Source organism: Schistocerca americana, chromosome 2 (genome assembly GCF_021461395.2).
Source record: "Schistocerca americana isolate TAMUIC-IGC-003095 chromosome 2, iqSchAmer2.1, whole genome shotgun sequence".
In the NCBI taxonomy this organism is placed as follows: Eukaryota; Metazoa; Arthropoda; class Insecta; order Orthoptera; family Acrididae; genus Schistocerca; species Schistocerca americana.
Window position 1 is genome coordinate 190,700,517 of NC_060120.1, and position 26,023 is coordinate 190,726,539.

The 26,023-nt window shown below is 43.0% G+C and overlaps 1 protein-coding gene across 1 annotated transcript in view; it reads right to left on the reverse strand.

Annotated features, from left to right (window-relative positions):
- LOC124593865 (TGF-beta-activated kinase 1 and MAP3K7-binding protein 3) overlaps positions 1-26,023 on the reverse strand; it is a 488,317-nt gene that overhangs the window by 337,046 nt on the left and 125,248 nt on the right. The window lies entirely within an intron of this gene.

Consider the following 26,023-nt stretch of genomic DNA (forward strand, 5'->3'; position numbering starts at 1 on the left):
CACTTCGAGATCAAAACTGCATCAAGAATAGGTTTTAGGAATTTACCACCCAGAACCATTTCATACTTTCTTAAAAATCATATACAGGGTAAATGAATGGAACGGCCATTGTTCACGGGGATGACAGCAATGGTCTGTTAGAAGCAAATGGGTTCATACAGTCTTACTTCGGATCGTTCCCAATACGAAAGTTTGGAACTCTTAGTGTCGCTGTTGTCTTCAGTCCGGAGACTGGTCTGATGCAGTTCTCCACGCTACATGGTATAACCTGTGCAACTCTCTTCATCTCTGCTTAACTACTACAACCTTCATCCACTGGAACTTGCAAATGTAACAAAGCCCTGGTCACACCCTAAAAATTTTACCTTCTACACTTCCTTCCATTACCAAATGAATTATTCACTGATGCCAAATATGCGTCCTAAGATACCTCTTGTTTTAATTAAGCTGTGCCATTAAACTCTTTCTCTCCCCAATTCCATTCAGCACCTGTTCATTAATTATCAGATCTTCACATCAATTTCAGCATTCCTCATTCATATCATATTTCAAAAGCTTGTGTCTTCTTCTTGCTTGTACTGTTTATCGTTCATGTTTTACTTCCATGATTTCCTACCTACACAACCGACGTCGCGAAAGCACGCCTCTCCAGTGGCTCTCGACACGGAGGTAGCCAACTCCACCCTGTGGTGGAAGAAATTTTCACGCCCAGTATTCGGCTAGCGAGATGAGGAGAGATGGTGGCATAAGATACCGATCATTAATCTTTTGTGCCAATGTGCTGGATTAAATTCCAAAGTTCTCTGTAGTGTCTCATGAGCCGAGGCTATCTGACACTGTTGATAAAGAACCATCCGTAAGAGGATGTTTACTCCTGAGGTGCCGTTGGTACTACTCTCATCGCACAACAGAAACATTACGCCACACAATACGCGCAACCATTAGTGTCACACGGATACACTTAAGACGAGGAGGAGGAGGAGGAGGAGGAGGAGAAGGGGGAGATTAGCATTTAACGTCCATAGACAACGAGGTCATTACAGACCGAGCATAAGCTCAGATTAGTGAAGGATGGGAAAGGAAAACGACCGTGCCCTTTTAAAAGAACCATCCCCGCATTTGCCTGAAGCGATTTAGGAGAATCACGGAAAACCTAAATCAAGTGCACTTAAGACATAAATATTATACACTAAGGTGACAAAAGTCATGGGATAGCGATATACACACACACAGATGGCGGTAGTATTTGTACAAAAGGTATAAAAGGGCAGTGCACAGGCGGATCCGCCATTTCTACTCAGGTATTCATGTGAAAAATGGGCACGGAACGGTAGTTGGAGCTAGACACATGGGACATTCCGCTTCAGAATTCAATATTCCGAAATCCAAATTGTCAAGAGTGTGGTGAGAATACCATATTTCAGGTATTAACTCTCACCACGAACAACACAGTGGCCGACAGCCTTTACTTAACGATCGAGAGCAGTGGCTTTTGCGTACAGTTGTCAGTGCTAACAATCAAGCAACACTGCGTGAAGCAACCGCAGAAATAAATGTGGGCTGTACGATAAACGTATCTGTTACAACAGCGAGGAGAAATTTGACGTTAATGGACTATGGCAGCAGACGACCGGCGCGAGTGCCTTTGATAACAGCACGACATCGTCTGCAGCGCCTCTCCTGGATTCGTGACCATTTCGGTTGGACCCGAGACGACTGGAAAACCGTGGCCTGGTCAGGTGATCCCCTTCTTCAGTTGGTATGAGCCGTGGGTGTGGTTCGATTGTGAAGCACATCCCACGAAGCCATGGACCCATGTTGTCAACTACGCACTGCGCAAGCTGGTGGTGGCACCATAGTGGTGTGGGCTGTGTTTACGCGGGATGGACTGGTTCACTGACAGTAAATGGTTACGTTCGGCTACTTGGAGACCATTTGCACCCATTCATGGACTTCATGTTCGCATACAACGTTGGCGTTGGATGACAATTCGCCTTGTCACCGGCTCACAATTGTTCGCGATTGGTTTGAAGAACATTCTGGACAATTAGAGCGAGTTGCTGCACAACGACGGACAAAAGAAGGTCCGACGATATTAGGAGGTATCCCATGACTTTTGTCACCTTAGTGTACATTGCGTGGAAGGGGGACATCGTTGTGCAGGATGGAAACCTGATTTTTCTTTTACTTGCATGGCTATAAGGCTATACTCCTGGGAAATATTTTCAGGAAAGACGTTACAGCACTTAAATTTATATTCAATGTCAATATACTTCTCTTTCCAGGAGTGCTTTTCGTGCTATACCCAGTTGCGCATTATATGCTCTTTACTTCTGCCGTTGTCCAAATGCTGCCACGACAGCAGCGTATAATGTCCTAATTTAAATCTCTCAGCATCACCTGATTACATTCGAATATACTCCGTTACCTTTGGTTTATTTTTCTTGATGTTCATCTTGCAATATCCTTTCAAGATACTATCCATTTCAAATGATATTCCAAGTCCTTTGCCGTCTCTGATAGAATTGCGGTGCAATCGACAGAATTTAAACTGTTTTATACCTTTTCCCTGAACTTCAATTGCCTTTCTAAACTCCTTAGTTTCCTTTACGGCTTGATCTACGTAGAGGCTGAATAAGGAGGGTAGGTCTATAGCCATGCCCCACTACCTTTTAAAGTACTACTTTCATTTCAAATCCTTCGACGCTTTATTACTGTAGTCTGGTTTCTGTACAAATCATAGATAAATACGCTCCAATCGCTAGTAATTTCAAAATTTCCTTGAGTTTATTCCAGTCAACAACGTCAAAAACTTGTTCTTACCCAATTATTATTCAATTTTAATTTTTAGAAATGGTTATTGCACTGTAAAACCACAGTCACAGAGAAAACCATCAAATAGTATTATCGTCGCAACAGTTTGTTAACGAATTATTGCACGCTCAAATACATGTGACGGCATACGAAAAGCAGTCACAGAGTTTTAATTATCATCTCGGAAAAATAAAATTACGTAACTAAATTTTTGTTTGTTTGCAGGTATATAACTGTACTCCTGCGTGCGGCCGACTGACAAGTGGATGTGGACTGTGCCATTTTGTTTTGACTCCTCTAGCGGACTGCTACGGTACTATAGGGCGCGAGATTTACAGTATCTGGCGGGAATACAGTCACGTATCTACAAACAAACAAATTAATTAAGTAATTTTATTTTTCCCAGATGATAATTAAAACTAGTAAGTGATCTATTTTTATGGCGCGAGCAATGTGCGAAGTCTTCCTCTGAAGTTTATTGAGCGTATTCGAGACATTCTCGCACTGGCCAAACAAACTTTTGACTAAGCATCTCAAAAAATTGACGAACTTACTTTCGGCAGCACGATTCATTCGCGTCTTAATTGTACAGTATTTCCTCAGGATTCTTCGAAAAAATATTGGACTGGTTTCCCAATGGCTAGAGTTTCGTGTTCGTTCTACCCCGAACTGCATTGAAAAAATACTCGCTGATGCAAGTGACTAATCAGCGATTGAGTAGTCAAGCTATACTGGAACTTTTCGTTTGTTTACGAGCATTATTTACGTTGAAGTTCGACAGTTACAGTGGAACCTTGTTTATCCGTCCCTCATCAACACGGATCTCCGGTTCAACCTGATAGCTTTTTTTTAAATTTAGTAACTGAACAGTATTTGATAATGCGGAGGTCTACAGACAATGACTGTAATGATGATCGATTAGCTGACGAATTTGGCTTTCGATGTGACGACATTAAGACAAATACAGAGGCCACACCGCCACTGGGCAAAACATTAATTTATTTAATGTAGATTGATTCTTACAAAGATGAAGACAGCAACCAGCCACTATTAACAAAGCTATTAATTAGTAACACTATTAATAGTGGCTGGTTGCTGTCTTCTTCTTTGTAAGAATCAACCTACATTAATTGTATACAGCCACGGCCTCACCATGTCAGTTATAGACAAAATAGCTTTGATTTATTTGAATGCCTGGTACGAATTACTTCGGCCGAGTTAATTGCTGGTGAAATGGCTGCTTGATTGTCGTGCACTTAACAACATTCGAATCTGGGTGAAAACAAACTTACTAATTATATCTGGGTATAAAACTAACTGTACTTTTTTCGATATTTGGTCAAAATTTATCTAAAATAATGTTCAATTTGTGTGTTTACGCGAAAAAAATACAACATGTGTTTTTACGTTGTTCTCATTTTATCCTGAATTACCGAAGTATCCGTATTTTCGATAATTTGGATGACCTATAGACCCACTTAGTTCGGATAAACGAGGTTTCATCATAGTTGTTTTTTTGTTAACAAGGAATCATTCTTTGTTCTCTCTCTCTCCGTCTGCATAAGCAATACCGCATTTCGCCATCAATAACATTCATGATTCCGTGTAGTCCACCTTGTTCACCAGACAATTTGTAATCAGCAAACAGAAATACATGTATTGTGGTGTTCCCTCACAGCAGCTGCACACATACATCGGACTTTCAGTTTTCTTTGCCCATGAAATATAAAAATAGCATATGGCTTCTAGCCACAACTAATAACATCTGTTAATTCTTGGGCTTACAAAGCGAATAATCATATAGGCCTATTAAAGTGACAAGGAGGTCATAGAAGCTCGACTGTCTTCGTATAGGTGGACAGCGAATCTCTCTTAAAAAACACCTTGTCCCATTCCATTAAAGCACTTTTTACAATGGCATTTTTCTCGCAAAACCGCATTCGAGCTGATTCCACTGCACTGTGAAACTAAAATGAAAACAATATGTCCAAAATTCTGGTTTCTCTCGCTACCTCATATTCAGTCTTCCTTAAGGCGTAACTAGCATACTTTTTTTTTATATAAATCTTCCAAAGTGTTCATCACGTTTGAAAACACAGGTCTTTTAACACCGAGCTGCAAATGAGAAACCGTAATGAATGTACAAGCAGCGTGTTGTGTGGCAACTACTGGCGCACTAGTGATGAAATTGACTTATGCCCTCTCTATAAAGGTACACATTTTGGTTACAAGTTATTAAATTGTTGTGTATACAGGGTGAACACTAATAAAACGGACAAACTGCAGGGGCGGATTCTCGACCGGAAATGGAGGAAAAAAGGTACTATGAACTTGTGTCCGGGAACGCACCGTTGCCACGGTAGAAGGTGCTGACGAATGACAGTTCCTCTGACCACGTGTCGTGTGTTCCTTGTGATTTGCAGGCTGTGTGATTGACGCAGCTTACTGTAAGCAGGAGAAAGGTGCGGCATCCATGTCAGGAACAAGCCGAGATGGTATTTGTGCACGGCCAAGCAGATGGCAACAGCCGTGAGGCAGCACGGCTGTACCAAAAAGAAGTACCCTCACAGACTACAACCACACCACACAACATTTCATGCTCTTCTTGGGCATTTGTGTGATCATGGGTTCTATTAGATAGACGGAAGTGCAGCGGGGCGGCGGACTGTGCGTACACCATATTTGGAGGATCGGATTCTGCAAGATATTGAGACGAACCCTAGTACAAGCTCCAGGCAAGTGCCCCCCCTCCCTCCCCCAACGTGGTCTAAGCCAAAGTACGATTATGTTTAACCTGCATGACAACCGCTACTGCTCCTGTCACCGGCAATCCCATGTAGGTTACTCTGAACAACTGTTGAGATGTGGATGCGATGCAGCCCTGTACTGTGTTCCGGGACAATTTGTTGTCGCAACATGCACACCGTCCATTTCCGGACACATGTTCATAGGACGTTTTTTGCTCCACTTCCAGTCAGGGAACCTCCCTGTCGTTTGTCGGTTTTATTGATGTGCACCCCGTATATATATGTACACGAGTTTTTGATAGAAAGCCGGCCGGTGTGGCCTTGCGGTTCTAGGCGCTTCAGTCTGGAACCGCGTGACCTCTACGGTCGCAGGTTCGAATCCTGCCTCGGGCATTGATGTGTGTGATGTCCTTAGGTTAGTTAGGTTTAAGTAGTTCTAAGTTCTAGGGGACTGATGTCCCCAGATGTTAAGTCCCATAGTGCTCAGAGCCATTTCGATAGAAACACACACACACACACACACACACACACACACACACACACACACACACACACTCGGGTTTCGCAGCGCGACTCATCACATGCCAATGATAAAAAAGCCTCATAAAAAATTTCGTCCGGCTAGTACATTCGGCAGAAAAAGGACGTTAAATAGTGGCAATTTGGCAACACTGTAATCACATTTATGGTAACTACCTCTGTCAGCGTATATTAGTCGTGCTGTAAAATTGGTGCAGTGGATAGACGTTTAGGTTAGCATGCAGGAGGTCGAGGCTTCGATCCTGGGTGGGGCGCCATTTATTTATTTGCTAATTTCATTTTGACATTTCATACTGTAATGTACACCGTTTCTTAGGTCACATGTATCCTAAATTTACATTTTGTAACGCTGAACATAACAAATACGTGGTTAGACAAATAAGAAATAGACAGTTGAAACAAATGACGTGTCATAGGACAGAATAACTACAAAAACAATATCAATTTCGAGATGCTAAAGATGATAGCAAAGTACAATAACACAACATCTACTAGCCATTTACACTACATGTAATATGAGCGCTCAAATGTCGCACATTAGCAACCAGTGACATTACTAATGTCCATATTAATGAGCACATGACCTTCACAACAGAATAAGTTGTCCTCAGAAGAGATACTCAAAGCGACTTCCTTGCACGTCCAAACATTGCGCAACCTGCCGGATCATACAGCTGTAGATCCTTCGCAGCAAAGCTACGTCCACAGTAACAAGAGCAGCATGAACACGCGCTACCAATTCTTCCACATTCGTCGGCGGGGTAGAGTATACGTGCTCCTTCAGGTATCCCCACAAGAAATCCAGGGGATTTAGGTCAGGTGAAAGCGGTGGCCATACAACTGGAGCTCCACGTCCGAGCCATTTCCCTGGAAATGTTCTGTCCAAATACTGTCACACATTAATTCCACAGTGTGGAGTTGCACCATAATACGTGGTGCATTCAAGTTCTAAGGCCTCCGATTTTTTTTCTAATTAACTACTCACCCGAAATCGATGAAACTGGCGTTACTTCTCGACGTAATCGCCCTGCAGACGTACACATTTTTCACAACGCTGACGCCATGATTCCATGGCAGCGGCGAAGGCTTCTTTAGGAGTCTGTTTTGAACACTGGAAAATCGCTGAGGCAATAGCAGCACGGCTGGTGAATGTGCGGCCACGGCGAGTGTCTTTCATTGTTGGAAAAAGCCAAAAGTCACTAGGAGCCAGGTCAGGTAAGTAGGGAGCATGAGGAATCACTTCAAAGTTGTTATCACGAAGAAACTGTTGCGTAACGTTAGCTCGATGTGCGGGTGCGTTGTCTTGGTGAAACAGCACACGCGCAGCCCTTCCCGGACGTTTTTGTTGCAGTGCAGGAAGGAATCTGTTTTTCAAAACATTTTCGTAGGATGCACCTGTTACCGTAGTGCCCTTTGGAACGCAATGGGTAAGGATTACACCCTCGCTGTCCCAGAACATGGACACCATCTTTTTTTCAGCACTGGCGGTTACCCGAAATTTTTTTGGTGGCGGTGAATCTGTGTGCTTCCATTGAGCTGACTGGCGCTTTGTTTCTGGATTGAAAAATGGCATCCACGTCTCATCCATTGTCACAACCGACGCAAAGAAAGTCCCATTCATGTTGTTGTTGCGCGTCAACATTGCTTGGCAACATGCCACACGGGCAGACGTGTTCGTCCGTCAGTATTCGTGGAACCCACCTAGATGACACTTTTCGCATTTTCAGGTCGTCATGCAGGATTGTGTGCACAGAACCCACATAAATGCCAACTCTGGAGGCGATCTGTTCAACAGTCATTCGGCGACCCCCAAAACAACTCTCTCCACTTTCTCGATCATGTCGTCAGACCGGCTTGTGCGAGCCCGAGATTGTTTCGGTTTGTTGTCACACGATGTTCTCCCTTCATTAAACTGTCGCACCCACGAACGCACTTTCGACACATCCATAACTCCATCACCACATGTCTCCTTCAACTGTCGATGAATTTCAATTGGTTTCACACCACGCAAATTCAGAAAACGAATGATTGCACGCTGTTCAAGTAAGGAAAACGTCGCCATTTTAAGTATTTAAAATAGTTCTCATTCTCGCCGCTGGCGGTAAAATTCCATCTGCCGTACGGTGCTGCCATCTCTAGGACGTATTGACAATGAACGCTGCCTCATTTTAAAACAATGCGCATGTTTCTATCTCTTTCCAGTCCGGAGAAAAAAAATCGGAGGCCTTAGAACTTGAATGCACCTCGTATTGGAACCATATCCTCTGCCGAACATGTAACCATATCCTCTGCCGAACATGTAGTGGAACATCTTCCAGCGCATCAGGCAGATAGTTTGAGAGGAATGCATATCTTCGTGCAGTCAATCGGTCACTCAACATGTAGGAGTCCAAACACCTGTCACCCAGACGTTGATACCAAAGCAAACTTGATATCCACGGTCGCGATGGACGCGTGGGTTAACCTCACAGCAATGGTGGGCATTGCGCATATTTAAGACACCCACACGAGTGAATGCTGCTTCATCCGACCATATTACGGTGTTCACGAAGTCATCGTTGGCTTCCTGTCGGAACCATTCGCAGAAATGCATCCGGTGATAGCGATCTGCAGGATGTAGGTGTTGCGTGAAAGCATAATGATAGGGGTGCAGCCCATGCTCGTGGAGCACGTTAACGACCATGTGTTGCGAGACACGCACCTGCCTTGCTACGCTACGTGTACTTCGCTGAGATTCTTGGTGTACGACCTCCAGAATAGTTGTCTCAGTAGCTGGAGTACGGCGAGTCCGTGGACGACATCTGTCACGCGATGGTGGAAGGAGAGAACCTGACACCCGAAGGGGCAGCGCCAGACGACAAAACACATTTTTATGCGGATGGCGTCCACGAGGATATCTAGCAGCATATTCACGAGCGGCAACTCCAGCCCAGTTATCAGATGCACCAAGGACCAGAAGCATATCCACATACTCATCGTTTGTGTATACCATACGCCTGCCACACTGGTTTAGAGGTTTACAATGAGAAAATTCGATACGTCTACACACGTACACTGGAGTCTGTCACGGGCTCGTTACTCCGCTCGCAACTAGTCCCTGACTGGTGGACAGCGCATAAAGTATAAACACGCCGTCAGTCCTGAACGCTGTTCCACCTTTCGCTCATTACCCCTCTGACAGATATTTCTCTTTTTTCTGCATGATTCATCCCGACACCGTTAACTGTGAAATGTTCGGTTTCGAATTAGACTGTTTCCCTAACGGTAATAGACGTGATGTTTCCACAATCCCATCGATAGAATAATAATAATAGTAATAATAATAATATTGCATTGAGATACGCACTAAACAACATCCGGTTACCAGGCTCATTGTTGAAAGGCATAATTAGTGGGACCATGGTGGTAACACATACAGATTTTAACCGAGTTTAAATATTTGCAAAGCACGTTGCTAGTCCTACTGGTTACATAAGGCCCTAACAAAATGTAATGGACCTGAACGAGGCAAGAATAATAGCTGGTACTAATCTACGGGAGCATTGGAGGAGGGTACAAAGAAAACAGGTTTCGCATCTAGGAGATGAAGTGGTGCGAATAAATTCACGAAGGGCTACTTTCAAAGCTGTTTTTGAACCATCGACCTCCTGCATGCTAACCCAAAGCTCTATCCACTACACCTACTGTACAGCACGACTAATCTGTGCTGACAGATGGTTCAAATGGCTCTGAGCACTATGGGACTTAACATCTGTGGTCATCAGTCCCCTAGAACTTAGAACTACTTAAACCTAACTAACCTAAGGACATCACACACATCCATGCCCGAGGCAGGATTCGAACCTGCGACCGTAGCAGTCACGCGATTCCGGACTGAGCGCCTAGAACCGCTAGACCACCGCGGCCGGCGTGTCCTGACAGATATAGTTCCCGCACTGTGGTTACAGTGTTGTTGTCAGATTGCGACTGTTTAACGTCCTTTTTCTGCCGGACGTACTCGCTGGACGAAATTTTGTGACAGACTTTTTTTTTTTTTAAATCGCTGGCATGCGCGAGGAGTCGCGCTGCGAACCCGAGTGCGCGAATTTTGTTTCACCATATATATATATATATATGTGTGTGTGTGTGTGTGTGTGTGTGTGTTCGCATGTGCGTGAGATGGTTGGATGGATAACGTATCTGAAGGCAAAGAAATGTAAAACAAAAAACAAAACTTTTCTCTCTCTCTCTCTCTCTCTCTCTCTCTCTCTCTCTCTCTCTCTCCTCCCATATGTCATATTTCAACAAGAGCGAAATTGTTAAAATCTATTTATGAACGACTATTACGAAATAAGCATCCGCACACTATTACGAAATAAGCATCCGCACGGAGGAGGGAAGGGTGGTGGTGGCAAGGGGAGAGGGGGTAAGGGCGAGAGATGGCACTTGCCCCTCCCTCCCTGGAATTTCGAATACACAGTTTTTATTCATTACATTATTATCATACAATTCTAGAACTGGTTTTGCGTGATTCCGCTAAACCGGTCTTAAAGGCCAGTTGCTTACATAGCCGTGACACAATACTATGGTTCTCGAAGCTGAACAACTAACTTATATTTATAAAAATGGAAATTTTAGAGCGAACGCCCATGATTACAGCCCACATGATGATCAACTAGGGCATTATAAAATTTTGTAGGAGTTAATTGTGTCTCAGAACTATGTTCTTCGAGCTATATGTATAACAAATGATACATGTTAATTTCATTATCTCTCAGTATATGTCTTTAATTTACTGCAAATAAGGCCTCCAGAGAATTTTCTTTTAACACCCGAATTTCCCACTATTAATGCAAATTTTTCCAGGCTATCGATGACTGTAGAAAGTACTAACAGACAACACTGACCTCATAATACATATATATGTGATAGAAATACTAAAAAGAAATCCTGAAGTCATGAGAAGAATTTTTTAAATTGAAACTGGAACGAAACCTCCGCAGGGTACTGCGTACGTGGGGATGCGATTTTGATACTTTGTTATGACTGCTAGTCCCCAGTAGCGCTTTATGCACTCTGGGCACGGGTGATTAACGCCGGTTTATTTAGGGATGGGGTCCGTGACATAACAGCCAGTGATAACGGCGATATTAATACTCTGCATTAAGCAGGAGCGCGAGCGTGCAAACAGTTTCCTGAGAGCTGTTCAATTTTAGTTGTTAGATCACGGCCACGCGCTAAAAATACCGCCCAAACGGTGAATCACTGTTTCGGGAGAGAACACAGAGTGCAACATTCATTAAAAGCAGCCAAGCTTTCTAGAACACGGGCGTACCCGAGGCGGCCAGCAGGGTGGTCGCGAGGCATATTTTCAAACGGGGACACGCGGAAAGAGAGAGAATAACAACCAGACCGAGCTCTCTCCAGTACACTTCACCCAGTTGCCTCCGGACCGTCTGTCAGGCATTTACTGGCCAGCATCCCGTACCTTGGATGATCGCCGTCATTCCTCTCACGAAAACACAATTATACGAAGGAAATAACATAAATCTTATGCAGGGTGATTTTACACCCAAACAAGAATAAAAGTTCATGTAACCGTAGGCGCAAAAGCTCTTAGTTTCACATTGAAACTTCATGTTCAACACATGTGTTATGCATTGTAATCCAAAAAGTGTCATTGACTCATAAATTCATAATAAATGTTCGAAATGATACCCTCTTGCTTCCGCATACGCACGCATTCAATGAATCATCGACTATCGCACCCTTTCAAATACTGTCAGACGGTGTCGAATGTTTTTGCAGACCCGATGATACGACAATGCAAAGCTTCTGATCTGGGTCTGGCTGCTGCATAAACCAGTTGTTGAAGATGCCACCCAGAGATAAAAAAGTACAAGAAAGGTTTGAGGTTGGGAGAACATGCAGGTAATGTAAGTGACCCTCCCCTATCCATCCATCTGTCATGGTAGATACCAGCCAGTGGACCTCGAACAACGAGACTAAAATATGCTGAAGTCCCGTCATGCACAACTCAGACGTTTCTTCTTATTTGTAGGGGAGAGCTTGGAGAGTTTTCGGCATAAAGTCCTTACGGGCAGCACCTGTAAGACGTAACCTCTTACCAGTCAGTCACCTGCAATTACAGCCTACACAGTTATCTTAAACTTATGCTGATGTCTATGATTTAGATAGGCCCATAATGATGCTCGTAGAAATATGTTATTATGTAAACGTTGTCATCTAGTTTACAATGGTTCCAGTGAGTCTTTGAATGACTGCAACATACAGCCATTAGGATAGAACGACTGAAAAGCCTTCTTTGATTGAGTGCATGGAAGTTGTTGGATTATATGTGAAAAGCCGTTGACGGCAAACTTTCATTAATAAATCGAAAACGAAAGATTTTTCGAACATACATCCATATGAACTTATTTCTTGTTTTGGTGTAAGGAACCAATTCCCAAAGTCTATTGAAAGTGTTTCTGGATCACCGTGTACAGTGTGGGTGGATTTTCCACTGTCAACGTTTAACTCGCTTTCTTACATAACTATTTGGAACTACAGCAAAATATACATACAGTCGCCAGGTGCGAGAATAGGACACGCGATCTGAAGGTTCCGTAAAAGCTCAATTATGTATATAGCCAATTCATCCATCCCAGGAACAGAGAATCTCGACGATTTTTGCCTATTATCGAGATAACGTTCCTGGGAATTCCAAGATTTCAAGAACGTTTTAATTTCAATTTTGAAGTCGGATGGCAAATGACAAAAAAATACTTTTTTCGTGTTAGGCATAATAACAAATTAAGATTTTCCTTTACCTGTGTTGTCAAAGCTTGCTTCTTGTCACTTTTCATGACACTAAATCAACCGTAAGTAACCTAGAGGCTTTCATGAGTGAGTTAGTGAGTCTCTTTTGATTGCATTGTGTTAAAATCTTAAATTATTTACACTACCGAAGGGCCGAAGACCTTAGTATGTGTCACAAATTTCAACTTCATACGTCAGCCCGATCCTCAGAACGGTCTTGAGACATACAATGTGATCCTGTAACGGTTCCGTTTTTACCGATTGCGGTACGGAACACTAAAAAGACCATGTTGTTTTTGCTTGCAAAAATATTTTCGTGATTTTGAAAGAAAGAGGAATATTGTTTAAAGTTCCACAGAGGTAATTAGAGACGGAAAACGTATTCGGATGGGAAAGGACGTCGGCCTTGTCCTTTTAAAAAGTATCCTTCCGTCATTTGCTTTAAGAAATTTAGGAAAACCATGGAAACACTATAAATCTGGATGGCCTCTTAGAATTTGAACCGCCGTCCTTCTGAATGCGAGTTCAGTTTCTTAAGCACTGCGCCGCCTCGCTGAGTTTTATGTTATCGCCCCATAAAACGTGAAACACCTGATTAAAGGGCTAATTCTACAAACACCATTTCCACTTTTTTTCCTTATACAAACTTTTCCTTAGCTGGGGTTTCTGACACTCAAACAGAATGGTAATTTCGGCAGTTTAGGTAGTCATTATACGGGATGCGTTGCATTGACGCTAGTTATGCTGTTATCGGAATTAAGTCAATGTTTTTTCTGCACAGGTTCCAGGATTTTATTGTATGCACGCCGTAAGAAATTTACCCTGGTAATATGTTTCCATCAGTTCTCTTAGGGACAGTTTCTCGATAAACAGCAGCAGTTTATCTGTGTCATTGTCCTCGCTGGAACTGCGACTAAATGTATGCGTTCCCTCATCCATAATAATATGGTCCCATCCGACACGGTTGTGACAGTACAATCTATTTTCTGTGACACATAACAATAATTTATATAGGTTAGCATATTGTCCAACACTAGAAGGAATGTTTCCTCTTCGATTGGCACAATAAAGAGTGGTTATGATCAAACTCTATTTATTTATTTATTTATGCATTTCTTTTACCTGGCAAGATTAGGGCCTTCAGGCCCTCTCTTACACCTAACGAGGCATACTCAGATCGAACGAATTACAGTTTCTACAGAACATTAAGGACATACAAAGCGTTATACAGTATTAATGTTAAAAAAAAATATAAATTATAACAGTAGTACAATGATAATTATAACAATCAAAAAAATTATTATAACAATCAAGAATAATAATAATAATAATAATAATGACTATGTTTATGAAAGTAAACAAATTTTTCTTTTATGAATGTCAGTCCTATTGCTAGTTGGGAATTTTCTCGTTATGTTCTTGCAGCTTGTGAGTTATTCTCATCGAGCAGAGACATAAGACGACAGAATGGGGTGAAAGAGATATAGAAGAGGTAGATTAGGTTAGAGGAAGAGAAATAGAATGTAAAATTCGAAGCTATGATGGAGAGGAGAAAGAAAGAGATGAGAGGGGCACAACAATGGTGGCTATACCGTCCCTAATATGTAGGTTTTGAATTCCCTTTTGAATGTTGAGTGGTTCTGGATAAGACGCAGATCACAGGGGAGCGCGTTCCATAGTCGTATGGCTGAGATGGAGAATGACACGGAGAAAGATTTTGTGTTATGTAAAGGTACAGCCACGATGCTAGACGTATCCGATCTGGTATAGCGGTTGTGGAATGATGATAGGTGTTTAATGTGAGAAGATAAGTATTGGGGGCTACAGTGGCTAAGAAATCGATGAAGTAAGCACATCGTGTGGAGATCGCGTGCCTTATGTGGGCGTATCCAACCTAGCTGGGAGTATGAAGGACTGATATGATCATACAACCGTTTATTCCACACGTATCTAACGCAAGCATTCATCACTAGCTCGAGGCATCTCGAATTTTCACTATTTGTGCCGTGTTGAACTACATCACAGTAGTAAAGATTAGGCAAGACTAGTGTTTGGACTAATTTTTGTTTAACATGGGTTGGAAATATTATTCTAAATTTTTGAATTGCATGTAGGGAGGAGAGCGATTTCCGGCAAGCTGTGACTGTTTGTTCTTCCCAGTTTAGGTGTTCATCCAAGATTATTCCAAGGTCTTTTACTGTTTTTTGGTATAGTAGTTGGGTACCATTGAGGAGTATTTGAGGGACTGTTTCGCGAAAGTACCGGCTGATTAACTTTGGATGAGATATAAGTATGACCTGGGATTTCTTGGGGTTTAGTTTCAGACCTAGGTTCTGTGCCCATCGAGAAACAGAGCCAAGATCTGCGTTCATACTCGCTACTGCGTCAGCAATGTTCTTGGGGCTTGCACTTATGTACAATTGGATGTCGTCGGCATATAGATGGTAGTTGCAGGAGTGAATCACCGAAGAAATATCATTAATGTACAGTGAGAAGAGTAATGGACCAAGGACGGAGCCTTGGGGAACTCCAGAGCGCACGTTTTTCCATGATGACTTTTCCAATCCACAAATGACTTGTTGACTTCTGTTTTTGAGGTAGCTGTCGAACCAGTGTATTGCGCTGTTTGAGAAATTCAGCTGTTTCATTTTAATTAGTGATATATCAAAGTCAACTGTATCAAAAGCCTTGCTAAAGTCAAGCAGTGTTAGGATAGTAGCTTCACGTCTGTCCATAGCATGTTTAATGCCATCACTTACTTTGATTAATGCAGATGCTATACTATGGTGCTTTCGAAAGCCTGACTGATATTTGTCATGGATGTTATGGGTTTTGAGGTAATCCGTCAGCTGTTCATGGACGATGTATTCTAGGGCTTTAGATACTGCAGGTAGTATGCTGATCGGCCTGTAGTCACCTGGCGACTTAGGGTTGTCAGTCTTGGGTATAGGTTGAATTAAACTTTGCTTCCACTCAGTAGGATATGTACTACTGACAAGAGACAGGTTGAAGATGTCTGTGATAACTGGAATAATAGTGTCTACGACGTTCTTAATCATGCCAATGCTTACACCATCATTTCCTACTGCCTCGGAAGAGATTCTCGTAATTGCCTTGTGTACTGTGCCGGTAGTGACATGTTTTAGGAAAAACTTGTCTCTCGAGAGATTGATATCTTGGGGCTGGTAATTTGTCGCTGCCTGGCAGTTTACAGCTGTTGAGAAGAAATCGTTTAATTCTTCTGCAGACGCTTGATAAACAGCGTCAGATCTTGAGCCCGAGTAGACGGAAAACTATTTACCGTATGGGTACCCAACTGTTCGCTGAAGGATTTACGTTGTTGGCAGTGTTAGTGTCACAACTTGCCGTTAGGCGCCGGTACTGGTACGGCGACGTAGTACTGAAACACAGGCATCAGTGAGCCACTGCAGCTGCAGACAGTAAACATGGGTGTAGACAAGGTGAGCAGGGCTTTACTAGTAAAGCTTTTTTATCAAAACAACAGCAACAGTGTTGATGTTCTTCGTGGCTATCGACAATTAAAGAAATACAGAGAGGAACCGGGGTTGAAGAATATGATTCGGAAATCAGAATTAACTGTCGATTTGGGAATTGCTCCTGGGTGAAGAAGTTATTGTTGCCACAGCTGAGAATGCTGGACGCAATGTGCGATTGTCAAACCATGTACGAGCTCACGACCACCAAACATTCCACGGTCCGCAGTTGTTTCGGGCAGCACAAGGGCAATCTCTAGTGTGGTTTCAGTTCGCCTTGGATGCAGATGGTCGTCACACTGAGCAAAGTTTGTACTCGAACGTAAACATGGTACGCCATTAACAAATGTTACCCACTCGTGGAAATTAAAATGCGTTTCTTTCAATGGTTTATTGGTTATTTCTCTTGCGCATGTCCTTACAAATGTGACCATAACGTTTCATTGTCCTACGATCACTCGTATGTTATGGGGGCTCACTCAAGTAGCAAAAGTTTAATTATAACCACCCTGTAAAATTATATACCGAGTCTGCATTGTTGTGCTTCACAAATGATGGGTCACTGTAACTATTCTATTAGCAACTTTTGGTGGTAGAATCTTCGTTCTATACATATAGTTTAGTATTTCGCGCACGACACTCTACCCACTGGTTTCCACATACTCCACACTAAATATTTAGACAGTATGCACAGAACGAAGATTAACAGTGCTTGGAACATCTTATTATTGACAACATAATGTACTTTATGTGGTGTTACCGCCAGACACCACACTTGCTAGGTGGTAGCCTTTAAATCGGCCGCGGTCCGCTAGTATACGTCGGACCCGCGTGTCGCCACTGTCAGTGATTGCAGACCGAGCGCCACCACACGGCAGGTCTAGAGAGACTTACTAGCACTCGCCCCAGTTGTACAGCCGACGTTAATAGCAATGGTTCACCGACAAATACGCTCTCAATTGCCGAGACGATAGTTAGCATAGCCTTCAGCTACGTCATTTGCTACGACCTAGCAAGGCGCCATTACCAGTTAATATTGAAATTATAAAACACGTACCGTCAAGAGCGATGTACACCAATTATGGATTAAAGTTAAGTATTACATCAACTACGTACTTTATTTGCTACTATTAATTCCCTTAACTGTTCCAGACCTCACTCCAGTTTGCGTGAGCTTAAAAGCGTGCATTTCGGCCTCCTCTAGCAACACGGTGTTGGCTCTTCTACCAACACTTCACTTTACTACTTGTCAGCCGTAGTTTACGATGGATTTTTATCTACTTGACGCCACCGGCTTTGCACTGCCCTGTGAGTTGTTTTAAATCACTTTATGGTACCTGATGGTGATCTAGGATTGAAACCGGTTGTAATAAAGACGTATTTGTTAGCAGTTCTTGGCAAGTGCAACTATGAAGTGTTTTAAATACTCATGGGCAGTGGGACACATCTTCACAAAATATACAAGAAGTCTAAAAGTTAATGTGGTAGCTCTTCTTAATCAACTTTGTTCTGATGGTAGGAGCAAGTATATAGATTTATAAAAGAAATCTATTTGAATCTCCCTAAGTGCACTGGATGTATCTCATTTTTTTCTTATTTTAAACTCGTCAGATATTCGTTTAGAATACTGTTTTTTCTCACCTTTTCACTATGCTATTTTCGTTTACAAACGTTACAGATCCAAACTTTCTCTCTGCGAAATATCCCACTCAATATTTCACAGTCTTCAGTTTTTAATTATCTCATACACAATGTTTTTATTACATCCATTGGCATCTGTGGCATTTTTTCCTGTTATTTGAATATATTACCGGGAAAACAGCCCAACATGGTACTAGTAACGCATAAGCGTGCCTTTTCCGACGTCACATTAAGTTGCTTATTTTCGAAATACAGTTCTTCATTACTTCGCTTTTTGTATGCAACATTCTTTTGGTGGCCGTAACTTCTTCTTCGGATCATTGTTACATATTATGGACAGCTTTCTTCGTGTCCAAGTCAAGACACATTACACACAAACGTAGGGTACTTTACGGGTGCCATTTCGCTTGTAACGGTATCGCCATTTTATTACATGTTGTTGTAAATCAATTATTATCCGCAAATTAGTTATAAAATTTTATTGTAATCAAATAGGAAACTTACAAGAACATCATTTTTCGACATAGTCTCTTTGCGTTTCAATGCACTTGGTCCATCGTTGTACAAGCTTCCCGATGCCCTCAGAAAAGAAGGTTCTCGTTTGAGCTGCGAGCCAGGAATGCACCGCTTCTTTCACTGCTTCGTCCGAGGCAAATCGACGGCCCCTTAATGCCTGTATGAGTGGACCAAACTAGTGATAGTCAGAAGGGGCAAGATCGGGACTATATGGAGAATGATCCATTACTTCAAATTTGAGTTTCTGGAACGTTTCTGTAGTGTGGGCAGCAGTATGCGGACGGGCACTGTCGTGCAACAACACAACACCTTTTGACAGCAATCCTCGGCGTTTCCTTCGAATTGCAGGCCGTAGCCTGGCAGTAAGCATCTCACTGTAACGTACACTGTTTATTGTTGTGCCCCTTTCCCCGTAATGTTCCAGTACTGGACCTTGTGCGTCTCAAAAAACCATAAGCATCAGTTTTTCTACGGACGGTTGGGTCTTGAAGTCTTCTTGCACGGAGAATTTTGATGTTTCCGTTCCATACTCTGCCGTTTACTCTTCGGCTCGTAATGATGGATCCATGTTTCGTCACCAGTAATGATCCTGTCTAAGAAGTTGTCCCCTTCGTTAGCACAGCGATCCAATTTTTTTTTATTTTCCAGATGTCCAAGCGCGTTTGTTTATGCAACTATGTGAGTTGTTTTGGGGCCCCATCTTGCACAAACTTTATGAAACCCAAGTCTGTTGTAGATGAATTCGTATGCAGAACCGTGACTAATTTTCAGACGATGTGCCACTTCGTCAACAGTTTATCGTCTGTCCAAGAGAATCATTTCACGTGAACGCTCAATGTTTTCTTGATTTGTAGCGGTAAACGGTCGTCCGGCTCCTTCATCACGCGTTAACACTTGTGCGACCATTTCGGATTTTTTCAATCCATTCGTAGACACTCCGTTGTGGCAAAACACTGTTCCCGTACTGTACCGAAAGTCTTCGATGAATTTCCGTCCCTGATACGCCTTCCGACCACAAAAAACAGACGGATCACTGAACGTTGCTCTTCTTTGGTGCAAATAGACAGCAGAGCAGCGATGATTAACAGCATGGCAACGATAACGAAACTAACCTAGCAGCTTGAAAGCTGCAAAGATATAACAACGAATACACAAAGCATGCGTCATCAAATTAAAGCGACAGTACTACCAGAATAAACAAAAATATAACTAAATTGCAGATAATAATTGACTTAACCTCGTACATATTTAGTTATCTGAGTTACCATTAGCATATTTATTTTCCAAAGTTTAGTGGTGTGTCTGTTGTGGCTCTGCTATTTCGTTACTTCACTAATATCTATGTACACGGACATCTGTAACAGTTACAACAAGGAGGCTACATACAACTGAAATGTAATTTCTATCGCTTAATTATGTACATGGCGACAAACAAATGAAGAGGATTGCACCAGAGAGCATTCAGTGAAAGCGTGTTGACTGGTCTACTTGCACTGCAAGAGATCTGATTCTGCCCACAGCTATCTGTTTTGGTGTTGACACACAAAGATTAGATTTCTGATGGTTTCAAATAGTGACAACCATGCTTTGACCATCATTTTATTTTTTATCACTGACGTGTTACGCTTAGTAAGAAGAATATGATCAACATAGTACTGAGGTACACTGTCCTTAGTGAGTATGATTCCGGATTACACATAATAAGGTTGTTATGACCAACAGCGTACTTAAGGACTGGCTCTGTAGTGATCAAGTTCTGAGATACACTTAGTGGCGATGGGTTGTAGCCAACATAGAACCGAGTCTTTAGTAAGCTTGATCTGCATGTGGTTGTCAATTGATCGAAAATGGTAATCAGTAGATGATAATTTTATGTTTCATTGGGACCAAGGCTATTAAGAAAATTTAACGAAGCAATCTTATTGATTATTTATTGAAGTCAAATTCGGCAGCTGTATCTCCTTCTATCGAATAAGACAGCTACATATGACAGCCTGTTTTCACTCATTTTTCCACTTTACGTGGTTTTTCATCATACCTAATTTGCTGGAACTGCATACACAATACGCCGCAATCTCTGAAATCGTCCTAAGTATCCTCCAAGTTATTACTATGTTTGGATGAGCATCACTTTCAGAGAGCTTCAAAATATTCAACTGGGATGTTGTTTAAATGCTCTTCATCAGCTTTTTCACATGGAACTTGGAACCATCTATTTCGCTAATTAGCTCCGCTATATCAACATCTCTTCTATATTCGGCACCGAAATCAGCTGCTCATTTTCATATAAGTCGGGAGCAGCAAAACTTCTATCTAAAGGAGCCAGTGAATAACGTATATTAACCTCCACCTTTCTTGCTTGCTTCACCCGACATCGCGCCTCGCTCTAGTCTTCTCGCGGAAGAAATCTGGAAAAACCTGAAGCCTTTGTTCAAATAGCATATTTGCTTCAGCACCTGCACGCCGACAATACAGATACTATACGATGTCCCACATAAAACCGGCACGCCTCTTGTACCGTTAATCACCTCTAGTCGAATTGCTTGTGCAGTGGCAACACTGTCTCGAACGTTGGCTGCACTGCATTTTATCGGAAATTTAAGTGCAGCTGTGTGTTGGTGAGTCAGCTGTGGTGAGAAGCTCGTGTTACTGAGTTGTAACAGAAATGGGGCAGTTTGCCTCAGAATAGGGAACTGATATTGTGGAGTGTTACATAAAGACATGCCCCATCGAGGAAAATAAAGAAATGTTTCAGGCGAACTGCACTGGTAAGAAACTCCCCATGACCAGCACTACTCACGATCCGTACACAAAATGGAGGGCTGTAGCATCCGTTCACAATGAACAGAGACATACGCGACCAACAGCGAGGACCCGTGAAATTACAGACATGGACATTACGAAACGTCCCCGCAAGTCGGAAGGGGAGTTATCGCAGCAGTTTGGTGTATCTCGTACATCGTGTACTACAAGATACAGGGTGTTTCAAAAATCACCGGTATATTTGAAACGGCAATAAAAACTAAACGAGCAGCGATAGAAATACACCGTTTGTTGCAATATGCTTGGGACAACAGTACATTTTCAGGCAGACAAACTTTCGAAATTACAGTAGTTACAATTTTCAACAACAGATGGCGCTGCGGTCTGCGAAACTCTATAGTACGATATTTTCCACATATCCACCATGCGTAGCAATAATATGGCGTAGTCTCTGAATGAAATTACCCGAAACCTTTGACAACGTGTCTGGCGGAATGGCTTCACATGCAGATGAGATGTACTGCTTCAGCTGTTCAATTGTTTCTGGATTCTGGCGGTACACCTGGTCTTTCAAGTGTCCCCACAGAAAGAAGTCACAGGGGTTCATGTCTGGCGAATAGGGAGGCCAATCCACGCCGCCTCCTGTATGTTTCGGATAGCCCAAAGCAATCACACGATCATCGAAATATTCATTCAGGAAATTAAAGACGTCGGCCGTGCGATGTGGCCGGGCACCATCTTGCATAAACCACGAGGTGTTCGCAGTGTCGTCTAAGGCAGTTTGTACCGCCACAAATTCATGAAGAATGTCCAGATAGCGTGGTGCAGTAATCGTTTCGGATCTAAAAAATGGGCCAATGATTCCTTTGGAAGAAATGGCGGCCCAGACCAGTACTTTTTGAGGATGCAGGGACGATGGGACTGCAACATGGGGCTTTTCGGTTCCCCATATGCGCCAGTTCTGTTTATTGACGAAGCCGTCCAGGTAAAAATAAGCTTCGTCAGTAAACCAAATGCTGCCCACATGCATATCGCCGTCATCAATCCTGTGCACTATATCGTTAGCGAATGTCTCTCGTGCAGCAATAGTAGCGGCGCTGAGGGGTTGCCGCGTTTGAATTTTGTACGGATAGAGGTGTAAACTCTGGCGCATGAGACGATACGTGGACGTTGGCGTCATTTGGACCGCAGCTGCAACACGGCGAACGGAAACCCGAGGCCGCTGTTGGATCACCTGCTGCACTAGCTGCGCGTTGCCCTCTGTGGTTGCCGTACGCGGTCGCCCTACCTTTCCAGCACTTTCATCCGTCACGTTCCCAGTCCATTGAAATTTTTCAAACAGATCCTTTATTGTATCGCTTTTCGGTCCTTTGGTTACATTAAACCTCCGTTGAAAACTTCGTCTTGTTGCAACAACACTGTGTTCTAGGCGGTGGAATTCCAACACCAGAAAAATCCTCTGTTCTAAGGAATAAACCATATTGTCTACAGCACACTTGCACATTGTGAACAGCACACGCTTACAGCAAAAAGACGACGTACAGAATGGCGCACCCACAGACTGCGTTGTTTTCTATATCTTTCACATCACTTGCAGCGCCATCTGCTGTTGAAAATTGTAACTACTGTAATTTCGAAAGTTTGTCCGCCTGAAAATGTACTGTTGTCCCAAGCATATTGCAACAAACGGTGTATATCTATCGCTGCTCATTTAGTTTTTATTGCCGTTTCAAATATACCGGTCTTTTTTGAAACACCCTGTATGAAATTAAAGGCCTGTTGTGTGAGTGTGGTGCAAGAGTTGTAATTTGAGGATCAGGAAAAAAAAGAGTTCATTATAGTAACTGGCTGTTGACATCAACTGCTAACGGTTAGTTGGACCTTTTGCTTTACTTCAACTTAGCTGACGCCTGGTTTCACTTGTCAGGTTACCCAAATTCCCACCATTTGCAGATACTGGTCGCAGGACAGTCCACATATTCTGCATTAAGAATCTCTTCGCTCAGAGAAGATATGTGTGTTTGGTGAGCGTTATCTGCCCGGCATGCGCATTATTGGCCCCATGTCTTTCAATTACGCCTTAAACAGTGCCAGACATCTAGAGATCTTTTACTCTTTCTATTCACCATTAGGGGATGATGAGAAGCTGCAATACAGCACTCCAACAAGATGGAACAACCGCTTACACATCCGGCTAAAGTATGGTCTATATCACCAACGTGTTCCCTGACGAGAGACATGTCCTTAGAGCCCCCCAAAGTCCATGGACTTAACGTCGTGTTATTTTTATTTATGGGGCACACTAAAAATCAAAGTGTATACTGACAATCCTCGCACAATAGACGATCTTAAACGGAACATTAGTAGAGAAATTAACATCACACCTGCGGAATTACAGCGTGCTGCTCGTGACGTCATCACACGAAGTCAGTGATGGCTGGATGCCTATGGCAACCACTTCCAACATCTACACAAATAGGTAACTACACCTTTTTTAACGTTACTATTATCTAGTCTTTTTTAGTTTGTTTTTGTTACTTGAATCTCGGGCGTGAGGCGTACCGGTTTTATGTGGGATACCCTGTACAACACCGTGGCGAAATAACAGCACTAAGGCCACTGTTGGAGGCGAGCGAACTGAGTAAGCGGCAGTTGTCTGAGCCAAGCGCAAATTGCCACGTATGCCATGTTAGCGACAGGCATCTGTTCGGAAGTAGTCTTTTCCTTACGATGTTAATTGGAGGCAATGACGCTGCAGAAATGTCAAATGTGACAACAACTGCATTTACAGTCGCGGGCTGAGGGAAAAGCTTTTTCTCGTATGCTGAATGAAGGAACGAGGCGTGGGCGAAATGCACTGCCTCAGCCGGTTAATTTTTAAATCTCCTTTCTTTCTCCTTTTCAAGTCAGCTTCTGTTCCCCTTTGTTACTGTCTTTGCCGGGGGCCTATCCCGCCCCCTCGGTACGGCTCTGGTCAGAGGCGTTGGTCCTGAATAAAGATACAGAGTTGGAAAAGCGCACAAAAGGTTCTCGCGGTGGCCACAACCAACTGAGCAGAGATGGAAGAGCAATCGGGCGGTGAGGCACGGTGCATTCTCGCTTGAAGAACTGGATCCTCCGCAGAATCTGGCGCTTATTTTCGGACTTGGGTGAAGGCCAAGCGGAAACAGAGGTCACCGGAGACGGCCGGTAAACAGATTTTTCTGAAGGAAAGAGAGGGGTTTAAGTACACACGCAGCTGGTCGCCTCATCTCCAGTGCGAATTTCCGCCAGTTTTCCGCTATTCAGCATTCCACCGGCAGCAGCAAAGCAGACAGTCTAGCTCTCCCTAGAGAAGGGAGCACAGCTCGCTAAAAACCACAATTTATAGTGTCCTCTTTCTTCTGCCCACTGACGTTTACCTTTACGTTGACAAACACGTTTTCTAAGATTGTTTGAACTACACTAACATCAATGTCAAGTTTGTGTAAAAGAAACCATCCACCATACTTTCCAATTCATCCTTCTTTGTGAATGCGTGAAATAGTGAACGTATAGATAGATATACACAAGTAAACTGAAAGAACATCTAAAACTGCCTAAAAACAAAAGGTCCTGCAAAAAATCGGTTCATGTTCAATGTGATGCTATTCAACAATATCTGGTATTTAAGAAGGACAGCCGGCCGCTGGTGACCGAGCGGTTCTAGGCGCTTCAGTCCGGAACCGCGTGACTGCTACGGTTGCAGGTTCGAATCCTGCCTCGGGCATGGATGTGTGTGATGTCCTTAGGTTAGTTAGGTTTAAGTAGTTCTAAGTTCTAGGGGACTGATGACCTGAGATGTTAAGTCCCATAGTGCTCAGAGCCATTTAAGAAGGACAATTGAATTTTCACAGTCGCTGTCAGCTCGGGAATCGTTAGTTATATGCTAAAATATTAGATTAATTGTATGGAAAGGTAAGCGACCAGTTCAAATATAAAAGCAACACCAACACTCAGGTACTTTATGTTTTTGCCAATCTAACTGCTTTTACATTCTTAAATATGTAAAGCACAATCTTGCTGAACTCGTAAAAAGCGTGGGGAAAGACAGCTGTATAATGTGTTGAAGGCTTAAGTCTCTCTTACTACTTAAAAGCCCTGTTTTCGGACAGCAGTGTGTGTGAATAACATACAAGCACCAAGGGCTGATAGGCATATGCTGTGACAGAACAGTCTCTATAAAGAATAAAACACAGTGCAGGAGAACGAAAACGAGGACAATGAACCGAACGGAGGAGTAGACAGAGGAGAAGGGATAGATGGAGGAGGTAGAGCAGAGGAGCACGCAAAGGCAGAGGAGGAGGAAGAATCGATTATTAATGGAGAACACAAACGAGGAAAAGGACAAAAAAAAGAAGGCACGGGAGGAGGTAGATGATGTAGTGGAGAGTACAGAACCAGGACAGGACAAGGAGGAGGAGGAAGAAGAAAAGGAGGAGGAAGAAAAGGGGAAAGAAGAAGAAGAAGAGGAGGGGAGGAAAAAGGAGGGGGGAGGAGACTAAAGAAGGTGTAGGGAGAGGAGGGGTAAGGAGGAGGAGGAGGAGGGGGAATATGAGGAGGAGCAGGAGGAGGAGGAGGAGGAGGAGAAGGAGGAGGGGACAAGGGAAGAGGCATATGAGAAATAAGTAGAGAAGGTGGTGTAATACAAGGACGAAATGAGGCAGGGAAGTGAATGGCCTTCGCCAAGGA